Below are 6,000 nucleotides of genomic sequence, written 5' to 3' on the forward strand. Positions count from 1 at the left end.
CTATAGGAGGTGGATGACAGGAACTACCTCAAAGATGGTGGGTGGCAGTGGTTGGAAGGACATCTAATAGTAATCCCAGGCTGAGGTTAATCATTTAGTATATAGGCTCTTGGGAAACACTTCAAATCCAAGACATCACAGGACATATCAAGCTGCAAAAAGACTGCACTCATTTCAGGGGTGAAGTGCTTACCAATCATGGCCTGTCCCCAGCTCTTGAGAAAGACAAGAGACAAGAGACAAGAGGCGGCTCTGGAGTTGTGGAGTGGTATAGGGTGTGTGCAGCCCTGACTTTAAGGCACAACTATGAAAATAAGACTTTCTAGGAAAAGACATGTTGAAATGTGAAGATACAGCATATTAAGGTTCCCTAGAAAGCCAAAACTAATGTAACAATTATATATTATAAAGGAGATTTACTGGATTAGTGGGAATGATACAAGTTGGGTAGTTCAACATGGCTGTCTGCATGTTGGTGAAACCAAGAACCCAGTAGCTACTTAGTCCACTAGGCTGGCCACCTCAGCAGTCCCAATCTGGTGTTAGAGGCCTGGAAAGTCACTGGTCTTCTATTCATGGAGGAAGGCTGAAGAGGCTGTGTTCCAAGCAGCAGTAGAAACAGTAGAGTAGACGTGCTCACCAGCAAGGAGTGAAGGAGAGCAGGCAAAACCAGCACTGCTTTCTCCTCAGATCTCTGTAGATACCGTCTGTTGGTGGAAGGTACTGCCCACTCAGGAAAGGATCTTCCCACTCAGTCAGTCCTTCTAGAAAATGGAGCCAATTAGGACTAGGCCCTCTCTCGAAACAAATTTTTAATAATTAATTAACTAATTTAAAATTACTTTTTCTAGGCTCCTGGAGAGACGGCTCAGCAGTTAAGAGCATTGGCCCAGGTTAAATTCCCAGTACCCAGATGGCAGCTCACAACTGTTTATAACTCCACTTCCAGGGGATCCAACACACATATACATAAAATAAAAACAAATAAGTCATTTTTAAAAAAAATACTTTTCTTCAGACATACTGAGTTTTTGTTTGTTTTAAGGCATATGTTTTGTGCGTAGCATCTCAAGGCAAATAGCTCTAAACAGCAAATAAAACACATAATAAAGAATTTGGAGCCGGGCGGTGGTGGCGCACGCCTTTAATCCCAGCACTTGGGAGGCAGAGGCAGGCAGATTTCTGAGTTCGAGGCCAGCCTGGTCTACAGAGTGAGTTCCAGGACAGTCAGGGCTACACAGAGAAACCCTGTCTCGAAAAACCAAAAAAAAAGAATTTGGGGAATGTTAATTGCTGGTTTATTTGTTGATTTATTTGCTTTTCACACAGAATTTTATTATGTAGCCCAAGCTAGCCTTGAACTCAATATATATCTCAGGTTGGCCTTAAACCTAAGATTCTTCTGCCTCCAGCTCTCAAATGTGACAAGAATAATTTTAATGCATAACAGAAATTCACATTTTCCAGTCTCTATTCAGAAGACATTCTTTTTTATAATTTTGTCTTAATAATATCATTCCTTTTTAGTTTAATTTCTTTCTTGTTAGCCTCAAAGTCAAAGTATCTTTGTTGTGATTAAATTAGAATCTTTAAAAGATAATTGCTTGTTTTATGAGAAATAATATATAAAACAAGTTAGCTCCAGGCTAACCTGAGAGTTTTGTTTTGTTTCAAAGTTTATGAGTTTGTCTCTATTTAGAAGATCAAACTGGCCAGGCAGTGGTGGCCCACGCCTTTAATCCCAGCGCTTGGGAGGCAGAGGCAGGTGGATTTCTGAGTTCAAGGCCAGTCTGGTCTACAGAGTGAGTTCCAGGACAGCCAGGGCTACACAGAGAAACCCTGTCTCGAAAAACCAAAAATAAATAAATAAAATAAAAAATAGAAGACCAAGCTGGTCTTCAATTCATTATCCTCCTGCCTCAACCTGAATGAGTGACAATATTCTAAGCCATACCAGGCTCATTTGATAGACCTTTTAGTAAATTCTTCAAGAAGAGGATTATTCAGGTAAATGTCAACATCTTTTTCGTCCTGAATTAGTAAATGAAAGTGTGTTTATGCATAAGACACCACACCCTGTCTGACTCCTGTGTGCCTTGTGGAAAGGCCTCTTCAAGCTCTTCAGTGTGTGTGTTCTTTCATGGAAGAAACAACCCACTTCGCCATTTTCAAGTATACATGTTGTTCCCAATTATAGGCATCGAAATGTAGAATACTTCTCTTGATCTCATTTCTCTTATTTAACTGAAATTGTGTGTCCTTTAACAAATAGCTGTCTAATCCCTTCTTCATCCCCACTCCAACTGTCACCAACCTTACCCATACACACACACATACACTTGCACATACACACATAGGCACACTCACACACATGTACACACATATACACCCATACCCACACATATTTGCACATACACATGCACACATTCATGCACAGGCACACACACATGCACATGCACACACACTCACACACATACTTGCACACACAGGCACACACACATGCACACATTCATGTGCAGGCACACTCATACACATAAATACATACTTACACACTCATACACACACTTGCACACACAGGCACACACACACAAATGAACACATTCATGCACAGGCACACTCACACACATGCACACACACACACTTGCACACACACACACTTGCACACACACAAATGCACACATTCATGTGCAAGCACACTCATACACATGCACATAAAAACATACTTACACACATACACACACTTGCATGCACAGGCACACACACAAATGTACACATTCATGCACAGGCACACTCACACACATGCACACTCACACACACACTTGCACACACAGGCACACACACACAAATGCACACATTCATGTGCAGGCATACTCACACATGCACATAAAAACATACTTACACACTCATACACACACTTGCACACACAGGCACACACAAATGCACACATTCATGCACAGGCACACACAGGCACACACAGGCGCACACACACACACATCAGCCTCTGGTAGCCACCATTTTCTCTCTGTCATGAGGCTGATAGAATATGGTGCCGTAGGAGTTCTTGGTTTCCCTTTCCTGTTCTTATTCTTTATATTCTGTCTAATATCTAGATCAAAGGTGATTTATCACAGATGATGCTGTACATGGTTTGATTTGCTTCCTTGACATAGGGAAAAGAAATTTTCCAAGACAGGATTTCACTGTGTAGCCTACTTGCCTTGGAACCCCAACCTCACAGAGACTGCAGTCATTGTAGAGCTAGATTGACATAAGTGGCCATCCGTACATGAATGGTACTGTGTGCTGAACAAACCTGAGTGCTGAAATTAAAGGCCTGGGTTGCCACCATCCAGTGTCATGGGAAAGTCTAAGAGGGCAAAGCTGACATTTGCTTTATAGTCATTCTTCCAAATATGAAAAAAAAAAAATCCAAGAGACCATTAGAGTGAAAGGTTCATGAATTAGCTGGGCACTGTGGTGAAAAGCTTTAATCCCAGCACTGGGGAGGCAGAAACGGACGGTTCTCTACACAGTGAGTCCCAGGCAACCATGGCTGCTGAGACGGGAGGGGGAAAGAAGGGAGGGAGGAAGGGCTTATAAACTAAATAGAATTAAATAATTTTCTCTGAAATTATAGATACAGTTTTAAAAACTATTTTCTTTAATATCTAGAAGTTCTCACAGGAACTCCAAGCGTTAAGTTTAATCATTGTGATAATGCTTCTGCATTTGTGTGTTGTATTACTTTTAATGTATAAATATCTACCCACATAATAATATTTAAGTTACCTAACTTTTGTTCTATGAATGTTAGCCTTTTTTAAAAATTTACTGCCTTCTTCCTTTATAATTTGAAAGGCCATATCACTTTGTATAACGAGCTATAAGTGTTCACAATCATTGTTGTTGCATTTTATTCTTATAATGCTTGCATTTCTCTTCCAACAGACAGTATAGACTTTCAATATTATAAACATACTGATGTTTTTCCTTACGAAGTACACAGAGAGAGCAGATGTCTATTTGATAGTGACTATTCAGTTCTACAGTGTGTATCATATGCTTCTGTTGTGCTGCTAACAAGGATTCAGGTAGATGGTGAGCTTTTCACTTATTCCACAGATCATACAAAATGTCTATGGACGTCAGCTAAAGTAGCCCTTTGTCCAGTTAGCCTCCCAAAAGCCATAGCTTTAAAACAAGGGGAAAAGGGCTGGAGAGATGGCTCAGAGGTTAAGAGCACTGACTGCTCTTCCAGAGGTCCTGAGTTCAATTCCCAGCAACCACATGGTGGTTCACAACCATCTATAATGGGATTCAATGCCCTATTCTGGCATGTCTAAAAGAGCAACAGTATACTCATATACATAAAATAAAAAATAAATCTAAAAAAAAAAAAAAAAAAAAAAAAAACAAGGGGAAAAAAATCCCAACATGGAAATGTGATAGTTTGAATATCCTTGGGCCAGGGAGTGGCACTATTAGGAGGTGTGGCCTTGTTGGAGTAGGTGTTTCATTGTGGGTGTGGACTTTAACACCCTTCCTTACCCTAGCTGCCTGGAAGCCAGTATTCTAGCAGTCTTTAGATAAAGATGTAGAACTCTCAGTCTCTCCAGCACCATGCCTGCCTGGATGTTGCCATGCTTCTGCCTTGATGATAATGGACTGAACCTCTCAACATATAAGCCAGCCCCAATTAAATGTTGTTCTGTATAAGAGTTGCCTTGGTCATGGTGTCTGTTCACAGCAATAAAACCCTAAGACAGGAAACTAATATAAAATTAAGGCATATTCTTTTTTTCTTCTTTTTCCTTTTTTATTGAGGAGAATCTTTGTTGTTGTTTGGGGAGGATTGTTTGGTCATTTTATTTTGTTTTGGTTTTGTTTTGTTTTGTTTTTTCAAGACAGGTTTCTTTGTGTAACAACCCTGGCTGTCCTGGAACTCACTCTGTAGACTAGGCTGGCCTCAAACTCACAGAGATGCAAAGGCATATTTTTAAAAGGAAGCATACACCCAGGCATCTGATCTCATGCTGCGTCCATATCCACCCACACCTACATCCTCATCTGCAGTGTTTACTTTGCATGTCTAAAGCAATGAGAGATGAGGTGAGCTAGTGTCCTCATGGACAGTGTTCTGGCTGCCCTTGCCATTACTGATGCTGACTCTTTATTCTTGCCTGTAACCCTCTGCCACTTGCAGCACTGAAGGGCAATCCCAGGCAATCATCCCACCCATCCAAAGCCATCCCCAATGTGTTCCCCACTGGAAGAGCACTCCTAAGGAACCCCCAAAAATGTGCTTCCTGGCTGGGCAGTGGTGGTGCACTCCTTTAATCCCAGCACTTGGGAGTCAGAGACAGGCGAATTTCTGAGTTCGAGGCCAGCCTGGTCTACAGAGTGAGTTCCAGGACAGCCAGGGCTACACAGAGAAACCCTGTCTCGAAATACATAAATAAATAAATAAATAAATAAATAAATAAATAAATAAATAAATAAAATGTGCTTCCTGGTGTATCCTAAATAGAATAATAAAAGTCAATACCTTCAGAGACAGGAGGATGACTGTGAGTTCAAGGCCAGACTTGTCTACAATTGATCCGGTAAAGGATTACTCGCAGTGGATTATTGTGAAGAAATGCACCCTCAGGGGCACTAGCAGTGGAGACGCGAGCGCTGGCAGCTGGGGGAGCTGGGTTATTTAAAAGCTTTCCAGGTGCTGCTGACCATCTCCTTCAGTACAGCCTCAACATTTACCAAGTGATACTTTTTTAAATGGTTGGTTGCAAAATAAAGTTTGTAGCGACAGCAGTAAATTTTTCCCGTTTACTTTGCATTTAAACCATGCAAGCTATGTTTTTTTGTTTGTTTGTTTGTTTGTTTGTTTGTTTCAGCAGGGTGTATCCCAGGCTGGATCAGAACTCCCTAAGTAACAGAGGATGGCTTGACCTTCCGATCTTGCCACCTCTGTATCCTGAGTGCTAGGATTACAGACATTCA

The sequence above is a fragment of the Arvicanthis niloticus genome, chromosome 18 (genome assembly GCF_011762505.2).
Source record: "Arvicanthis niloticus isolate mArvNil1 chromosome 18, mArvNil1.pat.X, whole genome shotgun sequence".
NCBI classification, from domain to species: Eukaryota; Metazoa; Chordata; class Mammalia; order Rodentia; family Muridae; genus Arvicanthis; species Arvicanthis niloticus.